This window comes from Oncorhynchus keta, chromosome 19 (assembly GCF_023373465.1).
Source record: "Oncorhynchus keta strain PuntledgeMale-10-30-2019 chromosome 19, Oket_V2, whole genome shotgun sequence".
NCBI lineage: Eukaryota > Metazoa > Chordata > Actinopteri > Salmoniformes > Salmonidae > Oncorhynchus > Oncorhynchus keta.
Genome location: NC_068439.1, coordinates 54,995,952 through 55,011,535, shown reverse-complemented (window position 1 = coordinate 55,011,535; position 15,584 = coordinate 54,995,952). Strand labels below are relative to the sequence as shown.

General features: G+C 41.8%; 1 protein-coding gene across 14 annotated transcripts in view; it reads right to left on the bottom strand.

The window, feature by feature from the left end:
* Window positions 1-15,584, bottom strand: part of LOC118370802 (gephyrin) — a 119,164-nt gene that overhangs the window by 74,087 nt on the left and 29,493 nt on the right. The gene's annotated exons all lie outside the window — the stretch shown is intronic.

Here is a 15,584-nt window from a genome sequence, read left to right as displayed (position 1 = left end):
CTGCGCTACGCCAGTGAGAAGGTGAGAAGGTAAGAGAGGCTTTTCCTGTAGGACAAACACATACATGCACTCACTCACTCACTCACTCACTCACTCACTCACGCACGCACACACACACACACACACACACACACACACACACACACACACACACACACACACACACACACACACACACACACACACACACACACACACACACACACACACACACACACACACACACACACACACACACACACACACACACACCTATGCTAACAATGGTCTGATGAGAGTGTGAGTGCTTTACTCTCAGCGATGAGGTGCGTGTGCCTACACGTATGTGTGTGTGTGTGCACAAGAGTTTTCAGTGTAGGTTACTGTGTTGTTTCACCCCGGGAAAGTAAAGGACCTGTAAAAACAAATCCCCTCTCTGTAGGTTCATTTCCTCCCTCTCTGTTTTAGCCAAAATGAAAATATGCTAAACACAAATAGCTACGATTCCTTCCAGCTGTTTCCTAGGCAACCCCATTCTATCGGAAGCCTCTGGTTTCCATGTTTATCATGAGTGTGTTTGCTTTGTTGCTGTGTTTCGGGATGCCGTGTCTCTGCTATGTCTCTGAAGTGTCTGTGTGAGTGTTGTTGCATACCAGTGTGTGTGTGTGTGTGTGTGTGTGTGTGTGTGTGTGTGTGTGTGTGTGTGTGTGTGTGTGTGTGTGTGTGTGTGTGTGTGTGTGTGTGTGTGTGTGTGTGTGTGTGTGTGTGTGTGTGTGTGTGTGTGTGTGTGTGTGTGTGTGTGTGTGCTTTAATGTGACAGTGTAACAACACTCCTCTACTCCATGGTGTTCCAGTACAGAGCACTTCCTGAAACATTCTGTAGAGGAGCTGGATCTGACCCACTGCTGTCCAATGGGGGAGAGGGAGAGTTATGGCTGTTTGCTCTAGGTGTGGAAACATGCAGTACTGATGCTGCTACAGTATGAGAGGGGACACAGGGCTTTGGCCTGGAAGACGGGATGCTTTGCCCAGATTACTCTATGAATAAAATAGGAGAGAATAGGGAGAGAGAGAGGGAGAGAGAGAGAGAGAGAGAGAGAGAGAGAGAGAGAGAGAGAGAGAGAGAGAGAGAGAGAGGGAGAGGGAGAGGGAGAGAGAAGGGTAGGGTAGGGGAGAAAGGCAATAGGAGATTGAGAAAAGCAGCCAGAGACCCATAGAGACAAAACGAAAGAATGACAGAAATAGAGAGACAAACAGAAAGAACAACAGGACGACAGGATAGAGAACAAGATATATGCCTATATAGTGTACTACAGGTACGTGCTTTTAACAGAGCACGGCATTAAAAGTCTCAGCTAGACAATCTTGGAGTTTCAAACACCAGGATCTTGTTTCTTTGGAGGAGTTAGAAAGTCTGGTTGACTCACATACTGAAGAATGTGACTGTCATTTTTTTTACATTCAGCTAGGCAAGTCAGTTAAGAATAAATTCCTATTTACAATGACAGCCTACCAGGGAACAGTGGGTTAACTGCCTTGTTCAGGGGCAGAATTATTATTTTTTATTTTTACCTTGTCAGCTCGGGGATTTGATACAGCAACCTTTCGGTTTCTTGTCCAATGCTCTAACCACTTGGTTACCTGTCACCCCGTCGTTAGGATTTAATGCGGTGGTACATATGAGATATTTGACATATGATGTTTCTGTTTCTGTATTTAATCATAATGTATGTGTGTCTATGTCTATTTGTTGATGGTGTGCCTATGTCTGTAAGTTGTTATGTCTGAGATTTGTCTGAAACTTTGCTCCCCCCTGCTGCTGTGTTGGTTGGACCAGGACTCTCTTGAAAAATAGATTTGATCTCAATGAGACGACCTAGATAAAGGTTCAATTAAACAAAGACATCAAGACACAACCCACTAACCAATACCCCCTTACCCCTGCACACACACACACACACACACACACACACACACACACACACACACACACACACACACACACACACACACACACACACACACACACACACACACACACACACACACACACACACACACACACACACACACACACACACACAGTGACCCAGCTGTGCAGGTCTGTACAGTTGTGGGCCATCTGCTGTAGTGGTGGTATTAATAATGCATGGTCTTTGTACAGGGCTCTCCATCACACACACACACACACACACACACACACACACACACACACACACACACACACACACACACACACACACACACACACACACACACACACACACACACACACACACACACACACACCATTAAAAACGTATTTTCCAACACTAACCCTAACAATAACCCACTAACACTAAACCTATGCCCAAGCTTAATCCCAAAACCCTAACCCTAACTGTAATGCCAAACCCCTAATCTTAACCCCAAAACCCTAGCCCTAACCCTATCCTTAACCCCAAAACCCTAGCCCTAACCCTAACCTTAACCCCAAAACCCTAGCCCTAACCCTAACCTTAATCCTAAAACCCTAACCCTAACTGTAATGCCAAAACCCTAACCTTAACCCCAAAACCCTAGCCCTAACCCTAACCCTAACCTTCACCCCAAAACCCTAGCCCTAACCCTAACCTTAACCCCAAAACCCTAGCCCTAACCCTAACCCTAACCTTAACCCCAAAACCCTAGTCCTAACCCTAACCTTAACCCCAAAACCCTAGCCCTAACCCTAACCTTAATCCCAAAACCCTAACCCTAACTGTAATGCCAAAACCCTAACCTTAACCCCAAAACCCTAGCCCTAACCCTAACCCTAACCTTAACCCCAAAACCCTAGCCCTAACCCTAACCCTAACCTTAACCCCAAAACCCTAGCCCTAACCCTAACCTTAACCCCAGAACCCTAGCCCTAACCCTAACCTTAACCCCAAAACCCTAGCCCTAACCCTAACCTTAACCCCAAAACCCTAAAAGTAACCCTTAAGCTTTAAATAGTGTTTGAACAAATTCAGGACCTGACTTTTGAAAAAAAATATTGTTTTCCTATCTTTTCAGGACATCCGTGTGAAATGTTAGGACATTGGGTTACTGATAATGTAGGAAAACAAGTACACACTCACACACATAAACAGAAGTCCAGCACCATCATCCCTGCGCTAACTACTTCAAGACATCTTAGTAGAGCCTGGCTGCGATGGCAGCGATGTAGGGACGCTCTCAAGGGTCAACAATTCCTTTCAACCTGTCTGCAGTGAGAGGACTCTCCTCGCATGACACACACACAACCCCCACCACCAGCCAGTGTTGAGTGCTCTGAGTGCTCTGTACGGTGTTACACTCCCAGTGCTGCACTCACTGTGACAATCACACACTGAAACACTAGCTAAGAGACACACAGACACACACTTAGGCTAACTCAGACAGAGATACACTCAAGAACAACCCAACCCAGCTATATTTAGGACCCCACACTCTCATGCATATCTAATCTGTCCTGCGTTGCCTGGGATTTTACTCTCACTTTGTCCTTTCGAGCACAATTGCAGCAACTATGGTGGATGCGTAACCAGGCCAGCTCAGTACAGCTCACCTTGGCTTAGTTCAGCTTGTCTCTGTCGTATAAAAAGGGTCAAATTGCAGAATGCTGTCTCCCCTCAATCTCGTATTCTCTGAACTATCCACTTCCCCTCCAACATGTAATTTGCCGCAACCTGGGATACGATGGCATTCTGACTAGTCTATGTACAGCAGATCAGTTGCACGATAACATAGCTTAACACATGGCAGGCTAGCAGGCGCTAGCTAAGGCTAGCACAGGCTAGCAAATGCTAACACTGGCTAAAACAGGCTCGGGCAGAGACATTCACAGACTAGCATAAGATAGCTTGCTAACGTAGAGCACAACCAGCCCAGGGGACCTGTCTTGTCTGTCTCCTTCCAGTGACTGCTGCTCTGTGGGTGAAATGAGCACACTGTCACCCATCTGATTTATACAGACGCTATTTTTAGCTGCGACAATTTGTAAAATTGACAAAGGATGTTACAACCCAAGTTGCTCGAGGGCGGCAACACTGTGTTGGCTGGAGCCCCAGGAGGATATTCATTCAACCTTCAACACATACACATGCTCCAGAATGTACACACACACACAGATGTGCATGCACGCATGTGAACGCACGCACACACACACACACACACACACACACACACACACACACACACACACACACACACACACACACACACACACACACACACACACACACACACGCACACGCACACGCACACGCACACGCACACGCACACACACACACACACACACACACACACACACACACACACACACACACACACACACACACACACACACACACACAAATAAGCAGGAGGGGAGAACTGTACACATTGAGCACACACACCAACCCATCTGTCCTTGAGAATGGGTGTCATTTTCCTGACCCCTCTCTCTCTGTTTCTCTCCCTCTCTCTCTCTGTCTTGCTTTGTCTCATTCTGTCTATTTGACTCTCTCTCTCTCTCTCTCTCTCTCTCTCTCTCTCTCTCTCTCTCTCTCTCTCTCTCTCTCTCTCTCTCTCTCTCTCTCTCTCTCTCTCTCTCTCTCTCTCTCTCTCTCTCTCTCTCTCTCCCTCCCTCCCTCCCTCTCGGCTGACACACCTCTTCACGCTCCTTCAATATGAGGGAATACATTATGTGTTGGTGTACTGATTGGACACTGTGCAGACTGATATCAAGGATAATGTGTTAAAATAGTTTAAAGTAGGCTTGGACGGTGTCCAAATTGTCATACCTTCATACTGTCCTTGTGCCATACCGGGATATTCGGCAATACCGGCACTGAACACAAGGGGCGCTGCTTTCAAACGCCACTTATTCTCTGTAATCTAAAGGCTAGCAATGACAACAAGCACATGAAAAATCCCATAGAGAATGCTAACTAAATGCTAGCGAGCTCATTGCCAACATTTTGTACAGTTTCTGAACTAAACTATACAAGTATATAAGTACAACAAGCTACTCACAGTTTGCTGCACGTACAAAACTAATATTAGCCAGCAGACTCTTGATCCAGGATGGAATTCTTCGCTGTTACGAAGTGAATGCTTGATTTTGGAAGAAACTGTCCACTTAGCTAAATTGTTTACTAGCTACTAATTTAGCAAATCAAATGCACAACTGCAGAACATTTAGCACATTTTAGACAGTTAACTTAATAGTTATAAGATATGTAACTGGTAAACATTTAGTTGGGAATTCCATACTGTAACTAGATCACCTGGGACGTACTGCACAACAGTCACAAGGCCCCGGTCTCTCGTCGTTGTGTGCTTGTAAACAAGCATACGCTTCGTAATGAAAAATAATGTGACAGGTGAAATGAAAAACGTAACGGTCTTCATCTCCTAATGTATTGCGCAAGTTGACTCCAGTTATTTACTTAAAAAGTAGCTACAAATTTTCACATTTATGAAAAAACTTCAAATAAATATTTTCAACTGTATTTTTTAAATGTATTCATTTATTTTTACATTTATTGAATAACCGAAACATACAATATACTTGCAGTGAAGCCGCTCAACAACTACATCACACCAGTCATCCAACAGACTCCATTCAGAGCGACACACAGAAGTATCCAGGGTCAATGCCTTGCTCAAGGGCACATTGACAGATCTCCCACCAGGCCAAAAAAAGTGAACCCAAACCCTCCAAGATCCACCCACAGTTCCCCAATAGCTGTCCCTTAACCAACCTCCACTCCCACTTGTCTACAATTCCACATCCCAAACCTCAGCTTCCCTCAGCCCATCCCATCTATCTCTGCAGGTCACCCTCAGCCCATACCATCTATCTCTGCTGGCCAACCCTCTTCGGATTTCTACGCAACACACATCTTTCAACTATGCTGTGATGTTTAACATACAATTTCAATCTATCTAATCGAATAGAATCCACAGATTGCGAGTTGAAGATAAATACCTTTACTAAGAGTATTAGTGTATTAGTAATTGACTAACCTGGTCTCTCCAGATCTCCTAACAGTACTATTTCTAGGGTCAATTTTAGATCAATGCTATGCATTTTCATCCATTCCTGAACCTGAGACCAGAAACATGCTACCTGAGGGCAATACCAAAATAAATGATCTATTGATTCTGTATCCTCACAACAAAATCTGCAGAGCTTTGATGATTTTATGCCCCAAATATTCAACATTTTGTTGGTGGCAAGAATTCTATATAATAATTTTAGCTGAAAACCACAAAGTATTGAATCTTGCGTTGTTTTATATATCAACACATAGACCCTGTACCATAGAATCGACCTTAGAGAGCTTTTTATGTCTCTATTTTGGTTTGGTCAGGGTGTGATTTTGGTGGGAATTCTATGTTCTTTTTTCTATGTTTTGTATTTCTTTGTTTTGGCCGGGTATGGTTCTCAATCAGGGACAGCTGTCTATTGTTGTCTCTGATTGGGAACCATACTTAGGTAGCTTTTTCCCACATGGTTTTTGTGTGTAGTTGTTTTCTGTTTAGTGTTTTCTGCACCTGACAGGACTGTTTCGGTTTCATTTTGCACTTTGTTCGTTTTGTTTCAGTGTTCAGTTAAAATGAAGTAATGAACACTTACCACGCTGCGCTTTGGTCCGATTCTTCCTCATCAGACGACGACACCTGTTACACCACCTGTCCTTCTCTATTTCTGGGCTAATGCTGTAATCAATTGGTTGTACTCTTGGATTGAGCAGACCTTCCCATACAATTCTGATAACTCCATGAAGGACATAACTTTACCATTCCAATTTTTACAATATAATTCAAGAACAAAATACAATTTTCAAACATCTTTCCCATAAATACAGGTATTTTATGAACCGGTACATTTGAGTTCAGCCATAATATTTGCTGTAATATTTGTTCTATCTTTTCAGGGGGAAGAAATTGAAATTGTAGCCAGTTCTGCAACGTTTGTTTGAAGAAGAGAGATACTTTGAAAAAAGTATAATTTTCAATGATTCAAAAATGAGACATGGCAATCCGCACAAAGGCACACATTTTTAAACAATGCATGAGCTTTTCTTAGTAATCTACATGAGAACCATTTAGGGTTCAAGTAAAACATTTGAATAAGTGAAGCTTTTAGAGAGAGGTTTAGTGCTTTTATATTTAATCTCAACCCACCCAATTCATATTCATTATATACAGTGGGGCAAAAAAGTATTTATTCAGCCACCAATTGTGCAAGTTCTCCCACTTAAAAAGATGAGAGATGCCTGTAATTTTCATCATAGGTACACTTCAACTATGACAGATAAAATGAGAAGAAAAAAAATCCAGAAAATCACACTATGATTTTTAATGTATTTATTTGCAAATTATGGTGGAAAATAAGCATTTGGTCACCAACAAACAAGCAAGATTGCTGGCTCTCACAAACCTGTAACTTCTTCTTTAAGAGGCTCCTCTGTCCTCCACTCGTTACCTGTATTAATGGCACCTGTTTGAACTTGTTATCAGTATAAAAGACACCTTTCCACAACCTCAAAATGTCACACTCCACACTCCACTATGGCCAAGACCAAAGAGCTGTCAAAGGACACCAGAAACAAAATTGTAGACCTGCACCAGGCTGGGAAGACTGAATCTGCAATAGGTAAGCAGCTTGGTTTGAAGAAATCAACTGTGGGAGCAATTATTAGGAAATGGAAGACATACAAGACCACTGATAATCTCCATCGATCTGGGGCTCCACGCAAGATTTCACCCCATGGGGTCAAAATGATCACAAGAACGGTGAGCAAAAATCCCAGAACCACACGGGGGGACCTAGTGAATGACCTGCAGAGAGCTGGGACCAAAGTAACAAAGCCTACCATCAGTAACACACTACGCCGCCAGGGACTAAAATCCTGCAGTGCCAGACGTGTCCCCCTGCTTAAACCAGTACATGTCCAGGCCCATCTGAAGTTTGCTAGAGAGCATTTGGATGATCCAGAAGAAGATTGGGAGAATGTCATATGGTCAGATGAAACCAAAATATAACTTTTAGAACTCGTTGTGTTTGGAGGACAAAGAATGCTGAGTTGCATCCAAAGAACACCATACCTACTGTGAAGCATGGGGGTGGGAACATCATGCTTTGGGGCTGTTTTTCTGAAAAGGGACCAGGACGACTGATCCGTGTAAAGGAAAGAATGAATGGGGCCATGTATCGTGAGATTTTGATTGAAAACCTCCTTCCATCAGCAAGGGCATTGAAGATGAAACGTGGCTGAGTCTTTCAGCATGACAATGATCCCAAACATACCGCCCGGGCAACGAAGGAGTGGCTTCGTAAGAAGCATTTCAAGGTCCTGGAGTGGCCTAGCCAGTCTCCAGATCTCAACCCCATAGAAAATCTTTGGAGGGAGTTGAAAGTCCGTGTTGCCCAGCAACAGCCCCCAAAAATCACTGCTCTAGAGGACATCAGCCCCAAAACATCACTGCTCTAGAGGACATCTGCATGGAGGAATGGGCCAAAATACCAGCAACAGTGTGTGAAAGCCTTGTGAAGACTTACAGAAAACGTTTAGGCTCTGTCATTGCCAACAAAGGGTATATAACAAAGTATTGAGATAAACTTTTGTTATTGACCATATACTTATTTTCCACTATAATTTGCAAATACATTCATTAAAAGTCCTACAATGTGATTTTCTGGATTTTTTCTCTCTCATTTTGTCTGTCATAGGGTACCTATGATGACAATTACAGGCCTCTCTCATATTTTTAAGTGGGAGAACTTGCACAATTGGTTGCTGACTAAACACTTTATTTAGTCTTGTTTAGCGTCCCAGATAAAGCAAAATATTTGTTGCTCATATTATTTGAAAAACAAATCATCAGGAGTAGGCAGCACTATAAGTAAGTGAGTATACTGAGATATGACTAAGGAGTTAATCAGGGCAATTTTCCCATAAATAGGCAGCTATTTACCTCTCCATGGTTGCAGAATCATGTCTATTTTTACACGTTTTCTTTTGAAATTCATTGTGGAGACCTTATTTATATCTTATATGAATACTAAGTATGTCTACTTCACCATCAGCCCATTTTATAGGTAAACTGCAGGGTAATGTAAAAGTAGATTTTTTTAAAAGATCCAATATGTAACATTAGGTTTTAGTCCAGAGAGTACAGAAAAGTTACCTAGATCTTCAATGAGACATTTCAGGGATCTAGCTTGGACACCTTTGTTTTTAAGCCTTGGATTTCTAATCATCTAATGTTGTTATTGGATCTGATTTTAATAGCTAGAATTTCGATGGCCATAACAAATACATATGGTGACAGCGGACACCCTTGTTTAATTCCTCTTGACAATTCAAAACTCTCTGAGAAGTAGCCATTATTTACTAATTTACACCTGGGGTTGCTATACATTATTTTTTACCCATTTAATAAGAGAATCACCGAAATTGAAAAAATCCAGACATTTATAAATAAGATCCAGTCTTACATTGTCAAATTCCTTTTCAAAATCTGCTAGTAATACCAGGTCTGGCTTCTTAGATGTTTCATGATGTTCTATTCTTTCTAGTAGTTTTAGTATATTATCTCCAATGTATCGTCCATGTGAAAAAACTGTCTGATCAGAATGAACAATACCTGGCAAAACCCTTTTAATTCTGAGTGCTGTGCATTTCGCTACTATTTGTCCATCACAACATTGAAGTGTAAGGGGCCTCCAGTTTTCATTAGATGGACTGGATCTTTATATTTGCCATTTGGGTGTTGTTTTAATAATAGAGAAATCAGACCTTACTGCTGAGTACCTGACAGACGGTATTGAACAGTATTGACGGTATTGAAAAAGCATCCCATGGCTTTTCCCAAATAACCCGGTATACGGTATACAAGACCTTTCAAGGCAATCCTAGTCAATCCCCAAACATTTCTGAAGAAAAGCCAATGATAAAGCCTTGCACTTCTATTTTTTTTTATTTGTCTTGTGCCATTGGCGATAGGTGATTCAGCTGCCCTGCGAGCCAGCCTGACGACGGGACAAACTCTGCCTGCCCGGCGGATCTGGAGAGCTAAGTGTGCATACTGCACTGGCCAATTGGATCCCTCAAATCACTGTGCCTGCAGCTTCCACTAACCCACAGGAGAGTTTGATAATAGCCTACATGAGATGTCCTAACGTTTAAAACCATAACCAGAGAGACTGTCGAAGATTACAACGAAGAGCTGCTGTTTTTATGTTCATGTTTCAGTTTTTATTTAGCACTGTCAATGCTGTTTTTTTCTACTTTTACTAAACACAAAACGCGCTTCTCCCTACTTGAACTCGCCCTACAACCATCACTGCATCTGCAGTAATGGATGAGTAGCCAAGTATATCAATAGTCCCTTCTTTCTATTATTATCAGCTCGTGGAATAATATTTAACTTTCTCTTTAACATAGGAACAACAGGAATTTGTCAATGAGGCAGAAATGATGCAGTGCGACTCGAGTGTCTTCATCAGGTGGAAGACGATGTCCCCTCCCTCTGGTCAGTCTCACAGGAGGAAAGCAGAGGGCAGAGGCCGTGAGAGATAGACCTACTGTTGCTCTCCCTGTCTCCCTCCGCCAGGACTGACCATCAAAGGAAGGTACCGCACAATCAGTCCAGCAAAGCTAATTATGCTCCACTATGCCTCGCAAGTAATAGAACAACTGATCTACATAGCTTGAGATTTTAAAGATAGTATAGTCTGAGAAGAACAATATTGGCAGGCCAAACATAGTCAATATGATGTGATAATGTATTAGGTCTACTGTGCAAACATTATTCTTACAGAACTGTTTTTTAGCAGTTAGGAGCGTTCGAATTCCCAAGCTCACTGGTACGAATCCCCAAGGTCACTGGTTCGAATTCCCAAGCTCACTGGTTCGAATCCCCAAGGTCACTGGTTCAAATTCCCAAGCTCACTGGTTCGAATCCCCAAGGTCACTGGTTCGAATCCCCAAGCCGACTAGGTGAAAAATCTGCCAATGTTCACTTAACCCTAATTGCTCCTTTAAGTCACTCTGGACTGGAGTCTGCTAAATTACTCAACTATAAATATAGTAAGTTAATGTTGCATAAGTCACGCACCAATGTTTTTCTGAGCGGTAGACTTTGACTCTGAAAGTGACTTGTGACCACTGGTGTTTAAAGAATATGTGTTCCATTGAGTGACGGCTGTCTGGTTTAAAGTGTCTGGGCTGATTCTGGTGGGCTGTGGGTGGCTCCGCCCTGTGATTGGAGTGTGTGTGTGTATGCGTAAATGGATGTCTGCGTGTATGTGTGTGTGTGTGCGTGCGTATTGTGTGCCCTCGTGAAAAATCATGAATGGATATCTATGCATGTCTGGGCTGATTCTGGTGGGCTGTGGGTGGCTCTGCCCTGTGTTTAGAGTGTGCGTGTGTGCGTAAATTGACGTCTGTGTGTGTGTGTGTGTGTGTGTGTGTGTATGTGTGCGTGTGTGTGTGTGTGTGTATGTATGTGCCTGCGAGTCTGGGCTGATTCTGGTGGGCTATGGGTGGCTCCAACTTGTGTTTGGAGTGTGCGTGTGTGCGTAAATGGACGTCTGTGTGTGCGTGCGTATGTGTGCGTATGTGTGTGCCTGCGTGAATAATCATGAATGGATGTCTATGCATGTGTCTGTCCCAGACAATGTGCCATGGCCAGAATTTGTCTCCAGCTGGTCATCCTGAGGTGGTAACACGTGATGTGGAAATGTGGCACAGCATGGCACAGAACAGCATGGCACAGCACAGCATAGCACAGCCTGTAATGGGGAGTAGAGGGTCGGGCTCAATCCAAATAACCCCCTTAGCCCTCCCTGGCAGTTTTTCGCGACTCCGTGAGCCACCTGGAGTAGTCTCGAGTATACGAACCTAGGCAACGGTGGTTAGGGTCTGGTTTCAATTGCAGACTCTTTTCACAACTTCAATGACATAAAAAAAAATTTTTACAGGGTGGGTCCTCTTCAGTCAGACAACTCTCCCAACAAATCAGGAGGCTGACATGCCAGAACGTCACGTACCAATGTTTGCAGGCAAAACTTTTGCAGTGGTTTTAGTGACGCTAGTTGACGCAAACTAGACATTTGCGAAATGCACTCATTAAAAATAACCTCTGTGATCTCCATCTTGCACCTATTTAGTATTTTCTATTTATATTGTATTTTATTTGGTATTTTGTAAGAGCATTGGGCTAGTAACCGAAAGGTCGCTGGTTCGAATCCCTGGGCTGACTAGGTTTAAAATCTGTCCTTGAACAAGACACTTAACTAACCCTAACTGCTCCTGTAAGTCGTTCTGGATGAGAACATCTGCGAAATAAGGCATTGACGTTGTTCCTCCACGCCAAATGCGACTGTCATTGAAATCAGACCCTAGTCACTGTTACCTTGGGTTGGGTTTCAGAGACTTCTCCCGGAGTGGGAGTGGTTTTCTGACGACGTTTTGAGCTACGCGTAGGTCCTTGTCAGCCCTCTAGTTCGTCCCCCAAAAACAAAGCCAATCAAGTTGCAGACTTCCTAGTGAGTGGTACTCAAATTACCCATGAAGCTCTGCGACCCGAGGCCGGATAGTTTCTGCAGGAAAGATGGCTGCTAAAGAATAGGAGGATGGAAGGAAATGTAAGTCATTATAATTTAATAACAACTCATGTACAACTCATGTAACGAAAAATGTACAGTTAAGAGGAATATGTTAGTTAATGCAAAAGACAAATTATTGTGCATATTGTTTGGTCATAAATTTGTTTGACAAAAATCACTGTTTAAGGAAGTTGTCTGGCTAGCTAACATTAGCTGACTAATATATTTAGCTAGCTATATGAGCTTTTGACATTTGTATTAATTGTAATTTGTGTTGTTTAATGTTTTAGGGAATCCTGAGCCAACCAGATTGTCTTGTGAAACCCTGTAGAGGTAAATAATCTATCTAAAGCATTTACTGCAAATGGAATGTATAATTGTGTACGCTTGCCTTGCTGTTCATTAAAAAATACTTTGAAGTCAATCACTTGTCATTGTTCTTTATTGTAGTAATGTTAGGGATTGGCGATACTTCTTACTTATTGTGTGGTGCTGTATAAAAACACCTGTACTGTATTTATAAAAACACATGTACTGTACTGTATAAAAACACCTGTACTGTATGTATAAAAACACCTGTACTGTATGTATAGAAACACCTGTACTGTACTGTATAAAAACACATGTACTGTACTGTATAAAAACACCTGTACTGTATGTATAAAAACACCTGTACTGTATGTATAGAAACACCTGTACTGTACTGTATAAAAACACCTGTACTGTATGTATAAAAACACATGTACTGTACTGTATAAAAACACCTGTACTGTATGTATAGAAACACCTGTACTGTACTGTATAAAAACACCTGTACTGTATGTATAGAAACACCTGTACTGTATGTATAGAAACACCTGTACTGTACTGTATAAAAACACCTGTACTGTATGTATAAAAACACCTGTACTGTATGTATAAAAACACCTGTACTGTATGTATAAAAACACCTCTACTGTACTGTATAAAAACACCTGTACTATACTGTATAAAAACACCTGTACTGTATGTATGAAAACACCTGTACTGTATGTATAAAAACACCTGTGCTGTACTGTATAAAAACACCTGTACTGTACTGTATAAAAACATCTGTACTGTATGTATAAAAACACCTGTACTGTACTGGTCCTTCTGTAGCACAGTTGGTAGAGCATGGCGTACTGTATGTATAAAAACACCTGCCAGGGTAGTGGGTTCTGATTAAAAACACCCTGTACTGGACCACCCATACTGTAGAATGTATGCACAAACACCTGACTGTAAGTAAAAACACCTGCTTTGGATAAAAAACCTGTACTGTCTGCTAAAAATGGCATATATATACTGTATAAAAACACATGTACTGTACTGTATAAAAACACCTGTACTGTATGTATAAACCCCCCTGTACTGTATGTATAAAAACACCTCTACTGTACTGTATAAAAACACCTGTACTATACTGTATAAAAACACCTGTACTGTATGTATGAAAACACCTGTACTGTATGTATAAAAACACCTGTGCTGTACTGTATAAAAACACCTGTACTGTACTGTATAAAAACATCTGTACTGTATGTATAAAAACACCTGTACTGTACTGTATAAAAACACCTGTACAGTATGTATAAAAACACCTGTACTGTACTGTATAAAAACACCTGTACTGTACTGTATAAAAACACCTGTACTGTACTGTATAAAAACACCTGTACTGTATGTATAAAAACACCTGTGCTGTATGTATAAAAACACCTGTACTGTATGTATAAAAACACCTGTGCTGTATGTATAAAAACACCTGTACTTTACTGTATAAAAACACCTGTACTGTATGTATAAAAACACCTGTACTGTACTGTATAAAAACACCTGTACTGTACTGTATAAAAACACCTGTACTGTATGTATAAAAACACCTGTACTGTATGTATAAAAACACCTGTGCTGTATGTATAAAAACACCTGTACTGTATGTATAAAAACACCTGTACTTTACTGTATAAAAACACCTGTACTGTACTGTATAAAAACACCTGTACTGTATGTATAAAAACACCTGTACTGTATGTATAAAAACACCTGTACCGTACTGTATAAAAACACCTGTACTGTATGTATAAAAACACCTGTACTGTATGTATAAAAACACCTGTACTGTACTGTATGGATGTGCAACTATAGCTGATCTGTGTATGGACCCTAAAACATTTAGTATAAATATTAGTTCAGAACGTGGTTTAATTGTTGTACAATGCTAATCATTATTAACCAGTGGCAAATGACTGAAGAAAATGTGATTGTTACATGTCAAATTGCTCTTATAGAAGGAAAGTCCTGCTTCAGTTCCAACTCCACATTGAACCACAGCCAGAGGATGGGAAGGTTACAGTAAGGAATTTCTTTTTCTGTTCTCATTTGTTGCTCATATAGTAAGTACATATTTGTTGCTTGAGAAATATAGTGACATTTATTACTGTTGCCAGTAGAGGCATTGTGAAAAACCCAAGGCTCGTAGTCAATGTGTTATCCATTGGCGGCTTCTGATGTGTGCGAGTGATGTAGTGATGTCCATTTCCCTAGGGGTATTTATCTCTCCCTACCACTAGTTGCCTGTTGAGTGCCACTCCCCCCCTGAGGGACAACTGCCAGTATTGGGACAGAGCAGTCTAAATCAGCTACAGGGATCATATTACACCAGACATGGACACACACACACACACGCAAGGATGCATCCAGGAACACACACCCACCCTCCTATCCACACACACGCTAATGAGTGTGTGACAGCCCGGTTGACAGTCTAGCTAGTTAGTGGCGCCAGCGCTGGCTCCATCAGTGTGTCCCAAGACAGCGTGACGTATGAGACATGACACAGGCTTCCACACATAGGCCTCCATATTACACCCTAAAGGACATGACAGACAGACAGGCGTTAGGGCTACAGCACAGGCCCTATGACATTAATACACTAACACACCCATGCTATTATAACATATAAGAGCAGACC